Source organism: Pan paniscus, chromosome 14 (assembly GCF_029289425.2).
Source record: "Pan paniscus chromosome 14, NHGRI_mPanPan1-v2.0_pri, whole genome shotgun sequence".
Lineage (NCBI taxonomy): Eukaryota > Metazoa > Chordata > Mammalia > Primates > Hominidae > Pan > Pan paniscus.
The window spans coordinates 91,350,990-91,369,941 of NC_073263.2; the positions used below are offsets into that span (position 1 = coordinate 91,350,990).

An 18,952-nucleotide genomic window follows, 5' to 3' on the forward strand; every position below is an offset into this window, starting at 1 on the left:
GGAAAAGCCACAGACACTCAACACCAGCCCATGAAAGTAGCTGGGAAGGATGTTGTAACCTGCAAAGCCACAGGGGCAGAGTTGCCCAAGACCATGGAAATTCACCTTTGCATCACTGTTACCCCGATGTGAGACATACAGTCAGAAAAGATCATTTTGGAGCTTTAAGATTGTACTACCCCATTGGATTTCAGACTTCCTTGGGGCCTGTAGCCCCTTTGTTTTGCCCAATTTCTCCCATTTGGAATGGCTGTGTTTACCCAATGCCTGTACCCCCATTATATCTAGAAAGTAGCTAACTTGCTTTTGATTTTACAGGCTCATAGGTGGAAGGGACTTCCCTTGTTTCAGATGAGATGTTGGACTGTGGACTTTTGAGTTAATGCCAAAATGAGTTAAAATTTTGGGGGACTGTTGAGAAGGCACAATTGGTTATGAAATGTAAGGACATGAGATTTGGGAGGGGCAGGGACAGAATGATATGGTTTGGCTGTGTCCCCACCAAATCTCATCTTGAATTGTAACTCCCACAATTCCCACATGAGGAATCCAGTGGGAGGTGACTGAATTTTGGGGGATGGGTCTTTCCTGCACTGTTATCATGATAGTGAATGAGTCTCATAAGATCTGATGGTTTTTAAAAAGAGAGTTTTCCTACACAAGCTCTCTTTCTTTGCCTGCTGCCATCCATGTAAGACATGACTTGCTCCCCCTTGCCTTCTATCATGATTGTGAGGCCTCCTCAGCCATGTGGAACTGTAAGTCTGTTAAACCTCTTTCTTTTGTAAATTGCCCAGTCTTGGATATATCTTTATCAGCAGCATGAAAATGGACTAATACACCAGCTAATTAGCAGATTAAGGCAGAAGGATTGCTTGAGCTCAGAAGTTTGAAGCTGCAGTGAACTATGATTACACCACTGCACTCCAGCCTGGGTGACAGTGAAACCCCCATCTCAAAAAGTAATACAACCTGCCTCGGCCTCCCAAAGTGCAGGGATTACAGGTGTTGACCAACATGATGAAAACCTGTCTCTTCTAAAAATACAAAAAATTAGCGGGGCGTGGTGGCAGGCACCTGTAATCCCAGCTACTCATGAGGCCTGAGGCAGGATAATCACCTGAACCTGGGAGGTGGAGGTTGCAGTGAGCTGAGATCGCGCCACTGCACTCCAGCCTGGGCAACAAAAGCAAAACTCTGCCTCAAAAAAAAAAAAAAAAAAGCAATATAAAAATGAAACAAAAATAAAAATAAAATAAAATGCAGTTTAGTTGGTTTACTTTGTTTCTTCACCCCTTTATCTCCTTAAAGGTTGTTCTCATTAAAGTGTTATATTAATTACCCCTTATTTAACTGAGTAATTGTCATATTGAGGGCTTAAGCAATCAAGGCAATTCTTTTTATATATATATTTTTTTTTTACCAAGAACAAAATCTACTATCAAAGCATGCACATTTTTATGAACTGTGGGTCCACATTCAGTTTTAGAGAATCACATGGTCACAGGTCTGAATAATAAAGGAACATAAGTGTAAAGAACCTATTTCTATTTGAATGTTAACTTTCTTTTTTATTGGAAATATTGACATAATCACTGATTTTAGTAAATTATTTGTACAATGCAAATTTCGTTTTGGAAAAGTCTATAAAGGTCATCTGGTTCTTTCATTTGTAAAAGTTGACCTGGACTTTAGGAATATTCTGATAGTATAGGTGGTGTTCTAATTAAATAGCTGCTCTGACACTCTCAAGTTGTTATAGGATTCAATATATGAAAACATTTTGTGTATTTCAGTGAATATTTTGCTCTCTTTCTTCTACTACACACTTATAATATAATGCATTTTTTTGTTTGTTTGTTTGACGGAGTCTCACTTTGTTGTCCAGGCTGGAGTGTAGTGTCTGTTCTCCGCTCAATGCAACCTCTGCCTCCCAGATATAAATGATTCTCCTGCCTTGAGAAGCTACGTGTGAGTAGCTGGGACTACAGGCACGTGCCACCACACCCGGCTAATTTTTTGTATTTTTGGTAGAGAGGGGATTTCACTGTGCTAGCCATGATGGTCTCGATCTCATGACCTCGTGGTCCACCTGCCTCGGTTTCCCAAAGTGCTGGGATTATAGGGGTGAGCCACCCTGCCGGCCACAAAATTTTCAAAATGGTTAATTTTCTTCTTTTACACAACTTTATTTTTGCACTTTTATCATCCTCTGCTTCCTTAAAGCATGTTCTATGGCAAAACACAGTATTATTTTTAAATATCAGATTATTTTCTTCTTTCAAATTTGAAATTTGTGTATCTATGTGTCCACACGTGCATGTGTTTGCAGATCTTTCTCTCTTATATTGATAAACATAAGGCATTGCATATATTTATCACAATTTATTTGTTTACATCTTATAAAACAAAGTGATAAGAAAAATAGCTTAGATGATGCCAACTTCTCCACTGAGAAAGTAAAGTCTAACATCATCAAAATATGTAAAAACTGGCCATACACAGTGGCTAACGCCTGTAGTCTCAACACTTTGGGAGGCTGAGGCACACAGATCAATCGAAGTCAGGAGTTCAAGACCAACCTGGCCAACATGGTAAAATCCTGTCCGTACTAAAAAATACAAAAATTAGCCAGCATGATGCTACTTGCCTGTAGTCCCAGCTACTTGGCAGGCAGAGGTTGCAGTGATCCAAGATCACTTAGGAGATCAATATAATTTTGAAAATAATTCATATTAGGAAACATGAGATATATGGAGAATAGATGCTAACATTCTGAGAAAAACATTTAAAATTCAATTTTAATGTAGTAAAAGATGCAATTGGTTGATTAAATATATACTTGACAAGCAAGTGTATAGTGGGCTTTTTTCCCCGAAAACAAAAATATTCATTATAACAAAAAAGTCCACAATATAGTGATGTGTGGCTTGTCAGTCAGATCCTCATTTTATTAGCCTGCCTTAATAACAATCTCAATGAGGATAATGAACTTTCTTCAGACCTTCAACTATGTGTCTTAATATTTTCTAGATAATATATATTATCTGGAGAACAGTTTTCCAAAATATGTTATCAGAATATATCACAACCTTAGGACTTCATGAATTACATAAAACACAATTTTTCAGGTATTTGAGGGTTTGAAATTTGATCTGATGGGTATTTTTCATTTCATTATATTCTTATGAGAGGAAATACAAATAATGATGCCATTTAAAAATATTATTAAAGCAGTGGTACAATCAGATTATTAAATTAGCTTCCGCAATCAGACAGAAATATATTGAAAGCTGCCTTCATTTATTTTCTCTGCTAGTTTGAGCTTCAGTTTCCTTATATCTAAAATTTATAATAATAATAACAATAATAGTATCTAATTCATAAGGATGTTTTGAGGATTTGATGAAGTAATAAAAGTAATCTCAGTAACTGTTTCACAGGACTAAATAATTTTGAATGAATAGGTTTTTCATTTACATTATTGATGATAAGGATTGCTTAAATGTTATCTCTCTAATTATTCATTTATTTATCATACTGGAGACCAACTGGGCTAGTTGAATATATAGATACTAATGGAAGGGTAGTAGTTCTTTTCTATATAATAGCCTAATAAAGAATTTTTTAAATGTCATCTGGAATGGAGGCTAATAACCATGAAAGGTGTCTGGTAATTCTATTGATGAGGTCTTCCATTAGGCTCTTGCAAAGAGGAAAATGTGAGGCTCTTTATGCAGGATAGAGAAACTTGTGCTTTCACTTCCCCCCTTACAATATGGAATGAGATGGTGGATATTTTAGTGGGAGGACTGTAAATAAAATGATGCCTAAGTTATACAACACTTTCACAGAACATGTTTGTCACTGGCTTGTTCTTTAAGTTACTTCAGACAGTTCATTTTTTACCCCCAGACTGAACAGTTTCAGTCTTTCTCTTGCTTTCTCACTCACTCTCTCTCTGAATGCTTTCTATGAGTGCTTTGCGTCTGATGTTTTAGGCGCAGTGCATTTTTTGTAGTGAATAGTGTTCTTGTGTATTCATGACAGAGCCTCACGTATTTACGACTGTTTTTCTTTCCTCAATCTCTGACCAAGAAGAGAACGAGACCTGATGAATGTCAAGTGACTAGGAGATATAAATACCAAGTTGGTCTGAGTGACACAAGAGAGGTGAATTATTGAACATAAATGGATCATGTCAACAAAGAATTGTGACTGGAATTTGTAATGGTTTATACTTTTTCCTTTTTAGTAATCACAAATGGGAAAAATACAGATACCGTATTTAAACCTTTAAAGCAGAACAATAAATAATTACTAACCAAATAAAATACACATCTTAGTAGCATATTCTGAATAATTAAAAGGAAATCTGTCAGGTAAAATATATGTCTTGCTTACTTTTAATTTTATATAAATATTTAAACATTGGCTTTTGGACTCACAAGATATTTAAGCCCCATACGTAAACAATTCATTATTGATAAAATTAAAGGGCATATATGTTTGTTCATATAAACATCCTTATTATTCTAGTAAAAATTGTTTAGGTTCTTGTTAGTTTATATATATAGTAATAATTATTTAGTATAGGAATGTATATGCACACACACACACCATATATATAGTAAAAAGAATATATACTCTGTATATAGTATGTGTGTGTATATGTATATAGTATGTGTGTTTGTGTATATATATATAGAAACAAGAACCTAAACAATTTTACATTTTAAACAGTTTTGCTTATATATATGATTACAACAATAAAAAATTAACAACCTGTGAAATGCATTATAGTTATATTTATTTTAAATACATCTTTATTTACATATTGTTTACTCATTAAGATCAATATGTTCTCATTCATTGATTCAACAAAGAGCACATGTAATTAGTTTGTTAATGTGAAATTTTTAAAGTTCAGTTTGTAATTACCTAATGTTACAGAATGAAGAAATAAAAGCTAACGGCCTACTTCTAGAAAATTTTCTACATAAGTTATGTCTCCTTTCTTAATGAGAGAATGAGGGAGAGAAAAACTGTTTAAAGCCTGGTATTTTTGAGTAAATCAGAAATAAGAATGCTAACTGCACTGGTCATCAAGAGTTGTTAGTACTTAAAAAAATGCATTAGTTACTACTAACCTAGTAGTTAGTTGTCCAAAGAAAAGAAAACAAATTGAATGATAATAGTTATGTGTCAATTCTGTAAGTGTTTTCTTGAAAGAGAAAAGAGCACCAGGTCCTTCTTCTGAAGTAATAGCCTTTAGATAACAAGATTAGCATAATTTGGAAAAATTCATGGCCCTTATGGACAAAAGCCAGGAGGAGGAGTATCATAAATACCTGAGGCTTCATCACAAAATAGGATTGCAATAGTTGTCTTATGTTTATCCTGTTCCAAAATTATTGGAAACTCAATCTCTAATTATACTTTGAACTGGAGGTGGGGACATCAATGGCTTAAAGTAGTCAATAAATTATACTGGGAACAATTAATATCCACATTCATCATTAAACCTCCATCCCCAGCATTAATTTGACCTAGTTGTGTGAAATGAAGCCAAAAAGAATAACAGAGTTAGCACCACTGATTTACCACTTCCTTCTTGGTTGTTATTTCATAAGTAATCTTTTTACCATGCACCTTCTTCTTCCCTTACTTCCCCACCCCCATACAGAAACATATTTCTTGGAGCATGCTACTGTTGTTCAACTTGATTTAGATAATTTGGTTTTCTAAATAAAAGTTATTTATGTGATTAGTCAAACACTGTGCAAATGGCATATATATACAAAGGTACTAAAGTAGACATGGCCCATTTATAAAATAGTAGGGAGATCATAGTACTCAAGTCAAATTTTACCATGGACTCAACTGAGGAATTAGAAGGCTAAAAATAGCTGCATGCAGATTAATGATATTCTATGAAATTGCTTTAATAATTCAATTCATTATTTGAAATGGCCTACATAAGATCTTATGTTTCAGAGCATCTCTGTCCAATACAATTTTTTGTATTGATGGGAGTGTTACATAATCTGTGATGTCCAATGTAGTAGTTACTAGCCATATTAACATATTGAGCACTTGAAACATGGGTTGTGTGACTGAACACTTGAATTTTAAACTGTATTTTCTATTAATTAATTTTAAATTAATTTTAAATATACATAGATAGCTTTTGGCTATTATATGTAGATATTCATTTGGGGTGATAATGTATGTATTACATATAGTGTATGTAATACATTCTAAATATATAAAATATCATTTACATTATATAATAGAAAATATAGATAGAACATATATACACAAATAGAACTTTAGGCTTACAAAAAGGCTGCTAACACTAACACTTAACTATACAACAATTTTTTCAACAAATAAATTAACATTTATGTCATATTATTAATTAAGGTACAGTTGGCCTTCCACATCCTTGGACTGGAACAAACATATATGAAAAATATTCAGAAAACAAAACCAAAAAATAGCAATACAACCATAAAAAATACAAATAAGGAACCAACACAATATAACGACTATTTATATAGCATATGCATTGTATTAGGTGTTATATGTAATCTAGATATGATTTAAAATATAGAGGAGGATGTGCCTATATTACATGCCAGTAGTATGCCACTTTACATAAGGGACTTGAGCACGTGGTCACTGTGGTATCTGCAGAGGTCCTGGAAACAATCCCTCATGGATACAGAGGAAAGACTTTATAGCCTTTTTTCACAGTTACCAGGATTTTTCACTCATGCCCTTTTGTTTTTCTTCTGGAATCCAAAGCAGGCTTCTGTGTTACATTTAGCTTTAATTTCTCCTTAGTCTCTTCTAATCAGTGTCGGTCCTTAGTTATTCTTTGTATTTAATGACTGACACTTCTGAAAAATAATTGTTTGTTTCTGTTATTGTTGTCATGTTGGTGGACTCCCCTTCCTATTGGGATATTCTCCCGTAATTAGACTGAGATTGTGCCCTTTAGGCAAGATCATCATAGAAGTGATGGTCTTAGTATATCACATCAGGTGATACAAGGTGTTGGTATTTATTATTATTGTTATCCTGTTCAATTGGTTGAGGGAATAAGGCAAGGTTTTTGTTGTTGTTGTTGTTGTTGTTGTTGTTGTTGTTGTTTTGTGTTTTTTTTTGAGATGAGTCTTGCTCTGTTGCCAGGCTGGAGTGCAGTGGCATGATCTCAGCTCGCTGCAACCTCTGCCTCCTGAGTTCAAGCGATTCCCCTGCCTCAGCCTCCTGAGTAGCTGGGATTACAGGCACATGCCACCACGCCCAGCTAATTTTTTGTATTTTTTAGTAGAGTTGGGGTTTCACCATTTTGGCCAGGATGGTATCGATCTCCTGACCTCGTGATCTGCCTGCCTAGGCCTCCTAAAGTGCCAGGATTACAGGCGTGAGCCACTGCGCCTGGCCAAGATTTCTTCACAACAAAGGTATTATGTTTTTCCTTTGTAATTAATAAATACTTTAGGAGAGGTAATTTGAATATATGCCAGTATCATATTTTTTCTCATATGTATGCTCAATAATTTTATCACTTATAGGCCGGGGAGTGTGGCTCATGCCTGTGGTTCCAGCACTTTGGGAGGCTGAGGGGGGTGGATCATGGGGTCAGGAGATCGAGATCATCCTGGGCAATATGGTGAAACCCCGTCTCTACTGAAAATACAATAATTGGCTGGGCATGGTGGCTGAGGCTGGAGAATCGCTTGAACTCAGGAGGCAGAGGTTGCAGTGAGCTGAGATTGTGCCACTGCACTCTAGCCTGGCAACAGAGCAAGACTCTGTCAAAAAAAAAAAATTACCACTTATTTATTTAAATAATCAGAATAAATGCATAGACATTTATTTCATTCTATATATTATAAATACATATTTATCTGATTATTCAAATTATTTCTAGCTCGGCCTTTGGGAATTACATAAACATAATAACAAATGGTTGGTTGTACAGTCATATGATTGAATAATATGTATTAAACTCAACTTTTAAACTTTTTAATGTTTAATAATATTGAACACATGTAATAACTATTTAACAATATAGAAAATTTAAATAAAATATGTTACATTTCCAAAAATATTCAAATATTGCTGAAGTTAAAAAATCCATTGGGATTTTGAAGGTATCATGTAAGAATATTCTATTATTTTACATTATGGAAAATTAATCCCAGAATAAACTAGTTAATGGGGAAGAATGTACAACTGCAGAATCAGGAAAACAAGTTCAAGATGAGTCTGTTTTGATAATACATGATAATAATTCAGTCTCTTCCTTTTTTCCCACTTCTTCCTGCTGTTTCTTTCTTCCCTGTTTTATCTATTTTCTAAGTATACATATACACATATATATAAATGCATATACATAGTTAATACCTTAATTATCTCCAAAATCGTATTTTATTTACCATTAAAGGGGACACCCTAATATTCTTTAAATACTTTTGTCCTTACTGCATTATTTATCTAAATGGTATGTTATGATCTTTTCAGTAGTAACTCATAATAATTTGCTCTCATTTAGTTTGCAGGAAACTTTAAAACCTAAGTAATATTTTTACTATATTGCAATAGCCAAGAATTCCTTATTATGTTAACTGTACATTTTTTATTCTAATGGCTTTAAAATATTTAAGGAAAAGTAAGCTTACAATTATTTAAAGTCCTGATCAAAATACAAATATAGTTTCCTTAATTCTTTAGTTTTACTTTGCAGAAAGTCTTTTGCTGAGTCTTTAGAAGTTCAAATTTAGATAACGTATTACAAAACCATATGTTGTCATGTTTGAACAATACATACTAATGCAGTTTACTTGTATTTCTAACAAAATAAAATATTACAAAAGAGTTCAGGTTTCAGTTTCATTGTCTACATAAACAAACTTGGAATATTAATGTTGCTACCGAGTAATACATGGGCTTGCTGCCTGGTGCACATAGAGGCCAATCTCATGGCACTGGCTTTTGAAAAAAAGAAAAGCTTTATTGTGAGTGTCAACTGGCAAGGAGACAAGATAAAATGCTAAAATCTGTCTCCTCGGCTGGGATTTGGGTTGGGTTTTCTAAGCATAGGGCACTGAGGTATAATCTGATTGGATCTTACAATAAGGTGATGCCAGGAGGCATGACCTGATTGGATTCTGCCATGGGGTGACTCTAAAGCTTGATCTGATCGGATCTTGGATCCTGCTTAATGCTGTTAGCTTCTTAATTCTGTCTCTGCTCCTTTGTCCCAAAACTTAGGTCCTCCCCTGTGATTGCACAGTTGCTTCATATGGGCATACTCAGCTTAGATGACCTTCAATCTGGGGGTCCATGACAACTAAAAAACAATTCACAACTTTGTTACATAAAAGTTGAATAAGATTGGTCTGATGTAGATAATAGTGTGCTCATGGTGACAGTAGGTCAAGGAGAAGGTGAGAAGCACAGAAATTGTGTAAATAGAAAATTCTGAAATACAGCCTGAGGAAAAATGTATAAGCAAGGGTCTTTACGTGAAATAATTTGTCTTCCTAAACGCATACATCTGAATATCATTGGGAAAAGTAATTATTATAATCCTGTTCTTTTCTATATTTAAAAAGCACGACACCATTTAACTGCTCCTTTAGAATGAATCAAAATTTCAGAATTTCCAATGAGGTTTAAAAGTATTGCTTTTATACCTTGAAACAAATAGAAACCTTAGCAAGGAACATAATATTAAGTATTTTATTTTGCTTAAATTTCTACTACTTAAACCATTTGGAAGTAAATGTATACTCACTAAAACTTTTGCAATGACTATTTCTGAGAATATAACAACAGGAACCACACAAATTGGATTCACTTAGTGTCTTTTTATGCTTTTGCTTAATGAAATAAAAAGGAACCTCTGCTTTATTTATTACAGCTAATACATTTTAAAAGTTACAATCTTCAAATTTGAATGGAATGTTAAATGGTTATGGAGCAAACATGAAGTCAAGAGTTTTGCAATGAAGTGCTATATTGCAGCAACATCCTGCAATATTTTTGCAGGATTAAATAAAAATTGTATTCAGTGGTACAAAAGGCATAAGAACAAATCAAAAGAAATCAGAAAACACTTTGAAATTATTATTGCAATATTGCAAACACTTTGAAATTATACATTTATATAAATGTATACCGTATACATGTTTGAAAATGTTGGCATCATTGGAAACTAGCTATAATGTTGTTCTTAGTATGCTATTTTAAGTTAGGTATGAGGAACTCAAGCAATTGACTAATGATTTAATGTATTCTTTTTATAAGCAGCAAGCACAGTATTAGGTAGTGTGAGCATAAAAATGATTGTCAGCTTTTTTTCCCTGACAGAATGTTTAAAATTATTAAGAAGAAGACAGAAGAATGACTAGAAAAATATAATATGCTGTGCATATTATCACACGTATGAGGTGTAGGTAAGCATAAGTTTATTGAGATTTAACAGATGGAACAGTTGACCACCATTAAAAACAGATAAAATTACTACAGTGGAAGAGGCTAGCCCAAATGTAAAAGGAAAGAGACCATTTGGCTAAGTTCAGAAAATAAATTCTATATTAATATTTGAACATATTTGACTCTATCTAGCTAAACTACAGCATTGGTCAAAAAAAGGGGGGAGGCTATAAAAATAATCTAGTTAATTTCCAAGTTAACAAACTTTGGAAAATTACATACACTTCCTGGTAATTTGGTGTGTGACCAGAAGTTTCTATCATAGTATATTTCAATTGCCATTTAGATATTCAAGAAGAGAGGAAAAATAACTGCGATAATGTTTAAACAGGATTGAGAGTTAACCTCATGCTGACTTGCAATGGATACCAGTGAAACAGAAATACGTAAGCCAGCTCTTTGACGTAGTATAAAAATGAATGAGGCACTTTTCAACACTAACTATTAACTACGAACCTGAATGTAGACCCTTTAAGCAACAAATATTGTCTTCTCATTTCAAAAATAAAATCTTGTACCAAGTTCAAAATGGTTCAGGTTTCTTTCTATTGCACAGTGAGTGCTCTTTGGAAAAAACAGAATGTTTCTTTTCATTTCACTACTTATCTCATCCCAAACCATTTTTTTTTCTAAATTTGCAACTATCAGCAAACATACTGGTAAGACATGGTGCCACATTGCTTCCCATAAAATATACTTCATATGCAGAACTGAATGTAAGGCAAAAAAACGGTAGAGATCAGAAAGAAATACAAATCGATGTCTACCATCTGATAATAGGGTCAAATAGTGAAACATTGAGGAAAAATAATATTTTCATCACAATTTATCAGAGAACCAAAACATTAAAATTTTGATGTTGGGCCAAGAGTTTTTCATTTAACGCACATATCCAGGATGAACTAAAGTATTTAAGTCTCATCAAATTGGAAGAGAGAGGGGCCCAAAATAATCTTTATCAAGTTTCCACTAAAACATAGGGTTTGGAATAATTTATTCTTATTTGAACATGAATAAACTCGATAACAATGAGGGAAATAAATGAAACTGTATGAAAATCTCTTTGTTGCCAGAGTTATTTAATACAACAATTAGACAATAATTTTAGAACTCTATTAGGCATCTTTGATAATTTGCAAAATTCCATGGCTTTTGAGAAAGAGAACTAACATTTTATTTTTGAGACAGGGTCTTGCTCTATCACCCAGGCTGGAGTACACTGTATAGCTCACTGCAGCCTAGAACTCCTGGGTGCAAGTGAGCCTCCTGCCTCAGCCTTCAATTTGCTGGAACTACACGTGTGCACCACCACATCTGGCTAAGAATTAACCATTTAAAGAGAATATACAGTAAGGTAAGGAGCCAAGATAAGTGAAAATTGGAAATGGTAAACAGAAAGCACCAATTACCTAAAAAGTCCAACAGCAAAATTAAAAAAAAACATGATATAAGTTGTAAAATTAATATTGATAGATAAAATATGAATCAGGAACATGCAGAAGAGATCTCTCTAAATGCAAGTAGAAAATCTTTTTGAAAAGAAGGAGGGATGAGGTGATATATATGTAAACAAGCAGAACTCTAACATAAGAACGCAGGCACTTTGGAAAAATGAATAAGTGTAATCACAATGAAAGCTATAAACCAACTATTTCCAAGATGATTAAGGAGCCACCTTTTAAAGAAGCAATTTATTACTATATTTCCCCAAAAAAAGCAATTGAGATCTTTAGAGGGCCTGGAAATATATCACATATACATTTTTACATAGTTGGATAAAATATCATAATATGTCAAGTAAAAATATTTTTATCAAATAACAAGTACTGGATTGCTGATTTCTCAACAATATTTATATAAGAATGTAGGGAATATTTATATAAGAATGTTATCAGATCTTTAAATAACAAAGTTTATGACACCCGAAATTAACATCCAGCCAAATTCTCTTTCATAAATGGAGGCCACGAAAATGTCCTTATAAATGCAAGAATCTAGAAAATCTAACATTTACATATGGTATCATATGGTATTTGAAGAAAATGGAGAGTATGATAAAGGCAAACGGGTTATAAACTGTGAGTACTAACTCAGGATTGAGAAATGGACTATAACTGGGCAAGGGGACATGGAATTTGGTCAAAGTATATTTGTAAATTGGAAGTAAAATTAGCTTAAATAATAAAACATAACTAACACATATATAATACTAAAATCGACAATAAGGGCATAATTGTCAGCCTCAGATTTTATTTTTAAAATGTGAGAAAAGCATAGGACAAAAAGATGTGAAGGTGATTGTGCAGATGAAGTGCTCCAAACTATTCTTTCATTTTTTTCTCTCAATAATATGATGTAAATAAGTAGCGAGGTGAGTTCTTGAAAACTCCTCAGTGATGCAACTTAAATAAGCAGGTATATCTACCCAAAACACTGAATATAGGAACATGGGTTATTTCACTGTATATTTCTTGCCTGGATTAGTATAATGTTTAAAGAGATCACACTTATGTGTCAGGAGCCTTTATGATAGTTCTTTGATCTCCAAAGCTTTAAGGCTGAAAAGATTTGGAAGCTGTTGTCAGTAATGGCAGAGAAAAAGCTGCCATCGTATTTGATATCCCTTTGATATTTGGCCTCTTTTTAGTTGTATGGATTCAGAAATCTTTTAGGGTCATGCAGTGATATACAGTGGACAATACTTTTGTCTTAAAATCTAGATAAAAAGTATATTTTTAAAATTTATTATTGAATATCTTTAGTCCCAAATTATAAAAACCTAATATTATTTAAAATATAGTTTTTCTTGTATGCCTTGGTCTTTTAATGAGTATAGATGAAATAAAATAGTTATCTGTCACAATTCCAGTTTTGTTATAATTCCAGACAAAAAGATTGGAGTACATAATTTTTGCTGAGTAAATTATGTAATATAAATAAAACACAACAACAATGTACTAATGAAATATCAATGGCTAAGCAAATGTTTCTCCCTAGTTTTATTTCTCTAATTCATTTAGAACTAATAAAAGTTGAATTAGAAGGCAAGATGAAATAAAGATTTTAAATTAATTTATCAGAATCATTACTAAAATGATCATTTCTTTGGATAAATTAATTAAATAGAGAAATAGAAAAGTAAATGAGGTGAAGGAAAGTTTATCTGAAAGGTATTCTTTAATAATTTTATTTTTAGAAAGACTTGTTTTCTCCAAGAAATAATCTAACCTATTTTAAAATTTCTAGGTAAAGCATTATTTACTAGACTTAGTCTTAATAAGCACTAAGGCTTCAAGCTTCAAAAGACAGAAAAATGGAATTTATGTCTTTGCCCTTAATAAATTGGAATGTCAGGAAAGAGGACAACATTCTATGCATTCCAACAAGAAAAAGACAACTCTTTGTTGAGAAGTGTCATTTGCATAAAATGTAGTATCTGAATTTTCTTCTAAGTTCTTCTCAAAAATCAAATATATAACTCTGTGCCAATTTACTTTTCATTTTCTAATTTCCTTTATACATTGTTTCCACAAAAATTTGCTTACAACCCCCAACCAATTCAATATTTTCACTATTCTCATTGTCAATCAGATTATAAAAATCTCTTTTTTTTTCACAGCCGAAACAAGTGAACATTTATTTAGGTGCCTTTTTTCCTATGTGTATTTCAAATCTTTTTCAAAACAAGGCGCCAGGAATCTCCAGATTGAATTATGTCCCTGGGCTAGATCAACTGCTGCCGGAGTCTTAGGGAGCCTTGTACAAATGCTAGAGTTACTCATTTACCAACATTAAATACTAGGAGACAAGATGCAACAAAGCCAGACTCCTTCCTCCGTGGAATGTGCTGATTTCAGAGGAGGCAGCAGCCAATGTAGAAAACACTGGAATTTTTCCTTGGAACTGGACTGCGATGAGAGGTGCTTGCCATGAAAATTACCTACTGTCTTTTCTTTGACCCTTCCTTTCTAGTTTTTGAAGACTAAAGCAGGAAATAATCTTCTCTGAAGATACTTGATAAAAATTCCCAAAAAAGCAAAAACACATGCTTCCACTTCGCTGATAAAAATTTACTGCAGTTTGGCACCTGGGTCTAGTTCAGCTGGTGGATGAGCTGATTGGTGCGTTTACCCTGATGGCCAGGTGAATCCATCTCCTTGAGGAAGTCCACTGTATTTTTGGTGGCATGACAGGCCACTGAGAGGTGGAAAGGGTGCAAGAACCATGAGATCTCCTGGAAATGCTTCTCTGGGAAGGCAATTTCATGAATGAGGTTTTCCAAGCAAATGACACCAAACTTCCCCAAGTGCTCCTCAATCACTGTGTTGTCTGTTAGAGGAATGGTCTTATTCTTGACCTTGGCTTGTCCATGTTTCAAAATGAGTTCCCGGACAGATTTCAGATTTGGAAATCCTCAGGTCACATAAGTTTCCACTAAAAGCAGCATTTTTAGGTTCCGGTGGGTGACATTTACAAAGACACCACTAAAACTTTTCCTTAGGTGAAGTCTTGCAATGGTTTTCCACACCAGTAAACTCACGCCATCAATTCTTTTGATGCCTACAACAAAAGCCAAGGAATGTTTATCTGGCAATTCCAAGGTATGAATTTTCACTTCTAGTCATCTGAGACGCACCTTGTCACGTTTCTGCTGTCAGAAATCATGTAAGAATGATTCCAGTTGCTTAAACCTGAGCCCTTTTCCTTTCCTCTGCTCCTTTGCCAAAAGTGCCTGCTTTGTCTGGGTGGCTTTGAGGGCTTGATAAGCCTCCCTCTTTTTCAGGAGATTTTCTGGAACCAAAGGGATTTTTCTTTGCTCTTGCTCCGCCATCTTTCTAGTGTTGCAGCTCAAAAATCTCACACATTATAAATTAACTACACATTTTAAAAACTGCATTATATAATATGTATACAAAAGAATATAATAGATATGTATACCGTAAAATGTGGTAATAAAATGAACAACTGTGAAGCCACCACTCAGCCTAAGAAATATATTATCAAAATCCTGGCATTTACTTTTGTATTGCTGTCCATTAAATTCTTCTATCTAATCCAACAGGCGGTCACAATATGTTATTAAATTTTGTATTTGTCATTACCTTTCCATGCAATACAATGTTTAGTGTAGGTTATTTTTTAAACTTCATATAAACATTTTAGTATTTATGCTAATTGCTTCTTCATGCAACATTAAATATAGTACAAGTGTCCAAGTTTTAGTGTTTTGCTATAATTCGTTTTTTAAGCAATAAAAGTTATATTGTCTAAATATTTCACATTTTATTCATCCATCTTCCTGTTGATAGACATGTAACATGTTTCTTCTCAGATTCTGCTCCCGTCAATAATATCACTCTGAATACTCATGTACAGGTCTCCTGTTCTATACACACATGGTTTCCCTAACATACATCCCTAGGAGAGAAAATACCTGTACAAGGTCATGCCACATTGTTTTTAAATTTTTAAAGCAATACATACTCTTCAACCCTATCTTCTATAATGCGTATTTTTCTCAGATTTTTTTTTACGTGTGTATTGCAGTTTATTAAAAGAAACTGCAGGCAGGAAGAAATTGGAAGAGTCTCCTGGTCTGTGTAGGTCCCCCAAATAGAAAACTGGAGACTGTTACATCAATGCATGGATTATATTTAATTCAATGAGTTTCTACTACTGTCTGTTTCTATGCAATATCACCCAAAACAAGATGTAGATAGAACATTTCCATCACCTCAGAAAGTCTGCTTGTGCCCCTTTGAAGTTGACCCTTCTTTCTACCCACTGCAACTTTCTGATTTTTAATCGCTTAGAGTAATTTTGCCAAAAATTGCCCTTTATATAAAGTATATACGAACTCATGAAGTTTACGTTATTCAGTATCTGGCTTCTTTTAACTTGTTCTTTGACTTTTATCTATCGTTACATCAATTAGTAGTTCCTTCCTTTTTTATTGCTAAGTATTATTTCACCAAATAAATGACAAAATATTTTAACAGATGCAGAAGGATTATTGATGTAAGTTAATTAATGTAATGTCCCAGCTACTTGTGATGCTGAGGTGGGAGGATCATTTGCGCCCAAGAGGTCAAGCCTGCAGGGAGCAGTTGTACCACTGCACTTCAGCCTGGGTTACAGAGCAAGACACTGTCTCATAAATAATAAAAAGACATTATAAGAGCTCATATAGATGTTCAACAAATTTGTTTTGTTATTTCGAACATTTTAGTCAAAATAAGTGGTCCACATTTAGTAGTACCAAGGTAATATGTGGAGACTGATAGTTTTAGTTAATTTTAAGATGAGAAATTATCTTCATTCATTGATTTTTTTAAAGTATCTATTATGGTTTAGGTGATGAGAAAATGTACATAAACAATAAATAAGAATCTTATTAATTTTACAGTACTTTAATTTGAAGTATGGTTTTGCTAAAAATAAAAATAAACTCTTGATGCTCTATTGATGAGAATTGTTTAATTCTCATTTCTTTTATATATTCTTAAGGATATATTGAAGGCTCATCTACATAAATTAAGAACATTTAACTTGCTCTGGAATCAGTGTGAAAATAAATGTCTTCGATTTCCTAATAGCTATATAACTCACAAAAATAAGAGAAAGTAAATTTTAAATAAATTTTTATCTACAAATTGATTTATGTTTGTACTGTCTTAGGACACAACAATATTTCATAAATCAAATATCAGTGATAAAAATATGTATTCCATATTAAAGCTTTAAAAGTAAGGTGTTGCATTGAGATTACTTTCTACACATACCCCCTTCAAAGATGTTTAATAATATTTCACACTTAAATGAAGACATACAAATGATACAGTTAACACTCTCTCTTTCTCTCTCTCTCACACACACACACTCATGTATATACATGTTCTTTTTAAAATTCAGAATAAAAATAACAAATCTTTGAGGGGAAAAAAGAAAAAAAAAGCTCTTTATATGCCAAATTACTGAGAAAATATTCAGCTATTTTTTTTTTACTCTTTTTTTCTTTTATGTAGTGAACCTCAGGTGTAAACTTCTTGCAGCATTTTGATCAGATTTAGAAAATAGTTGAAAGAGGAAGAACAAAGGGAGATGATATAAATGGCAGAAAACTTAAGGCATCTTTGGATGAAAAAATAACCTGAATCAAGACAATGTAATTTTTGATGGTGAATACACTTCGAAGAAAATAAAGTGGATTGAGGAGCCAGATATGACTGGGCAGGAAATTAGGTAGGATAGACAAGATGGCCTCTCTAAAGGGAGCTATTGAGCTGATACTTGAATGATAAAAAGGAGCAGGCTATCAGAAGTTACGAGTCAAGTGTCTTTCAGAAAGAGGAAAACAAAAAATAATGGAAATAGGGATAACCCATTAGAGAAAATGTGAGAAGGCTTACATGGTTGGAACAAAATGAGTAAGGGTAAGTTTCAGAAGAAGAGAATAAAGACAGGGAACTATAAGGTGGGATGAGATAAAGAGTTTATACCTTATTTTGAGTAATGGGAAATAATTATTGGGTTTTATGCTGGATAATATTTGTAATCTGAATTAGAATGTGAAGATTACTGCAGCTGTCTTACAGGTCATCAATTGTTCTGGGAACAGGAGAATGTTTTGGGAACTGTTAGCAGGTTACTGGAAAGTTTATGTAAAAGATGTTACATACTTTAAGTAGGATCCAGGCAGTAGTGTTTTAAGAAACAGTCCAGTTTGGATACTTTCTGAAAGAATAAATAGCAAGATTACATAAGGATACAATGACTGGAAGAATCAAGGAGAAAGCCTAGTGTTTTGGTCTGAGAGACTGGGTAAATTGAAGTAGTATTAACTATGATGTATAAAACGGACAATAGCAATTTGTGAGTGGATAAACATCAGAATTTAATATTCAAAATTCAAGACCAAATACTGGAATTAATAAATTCATGTCAGTGATGAAACTTTGTCAAGTTATGCTACTCACATGAAGTAATGATACAGTATATCTGAGGAGAAAAAAATAAATAAATTCACCTATTGGGAAAGTGTTGTTGGAGGAGAGAAAAATGACAAGAACTGAAAACATTTGTTCTCCGTCACTTCGTGGCCTGGAGTAGACAGAAGAGCAAAGGTACAAAGAGTCAGCAGCTGGTAAGCCTTGAGGGATACTAAGAGAGTGCAGTAACATGGAAACCAATGCCAGTGTTTCTAGAATAAGAGTGTTAACTGTGTGAATGCTGGTGGGAAAGTTGAATATGGGTAATAGACTTGAATAGACAATATGGTGCACATTGGTGACCCTATAATAAATTTCAGAGGTGTAGTGACAAGGATGAACGGAGGAGATTGAAGAGAATGTGCAGTGGATGAATGCGGAAATTGTATCTGAGTCCTTCAAAAAAAATTTATTCTAAAGGGGGACAACATTTATTTGGTAGTAGTCAGAGA

At 33.6% G+C, this 18,952-nt stretch overlaps 1 non-coding gene and 1 pseudogene across 1 annotated transcript; one reads left to right on the forward strand and one right to left on the reverse strand.

Moving 5' to 3' along the window:
* Window positions 1–14,605: 14,605 nt before the first annotated feature.
* Window positions 14,606–15,355, reverse strand: LOC100973514 (ribosomal protein uL30-like; annotated as a pseudogene).
* Window positions 15,356–18,451: 3,096 nt separating this feature from the next.
* Window positions 18,452–18,519, forward strand: LOC112436921 (small nucleolar RNA SNORD38). Its single transcript, XR_003025589.1, has one exon. It is a non-coding gene; the product is annotated as a small nucleolar RNA SNORD38 (small nucleolar RNA).
* The last annotated feature ends 433 nt before the right edge of the window (window positions 18,520–18,952 follow it).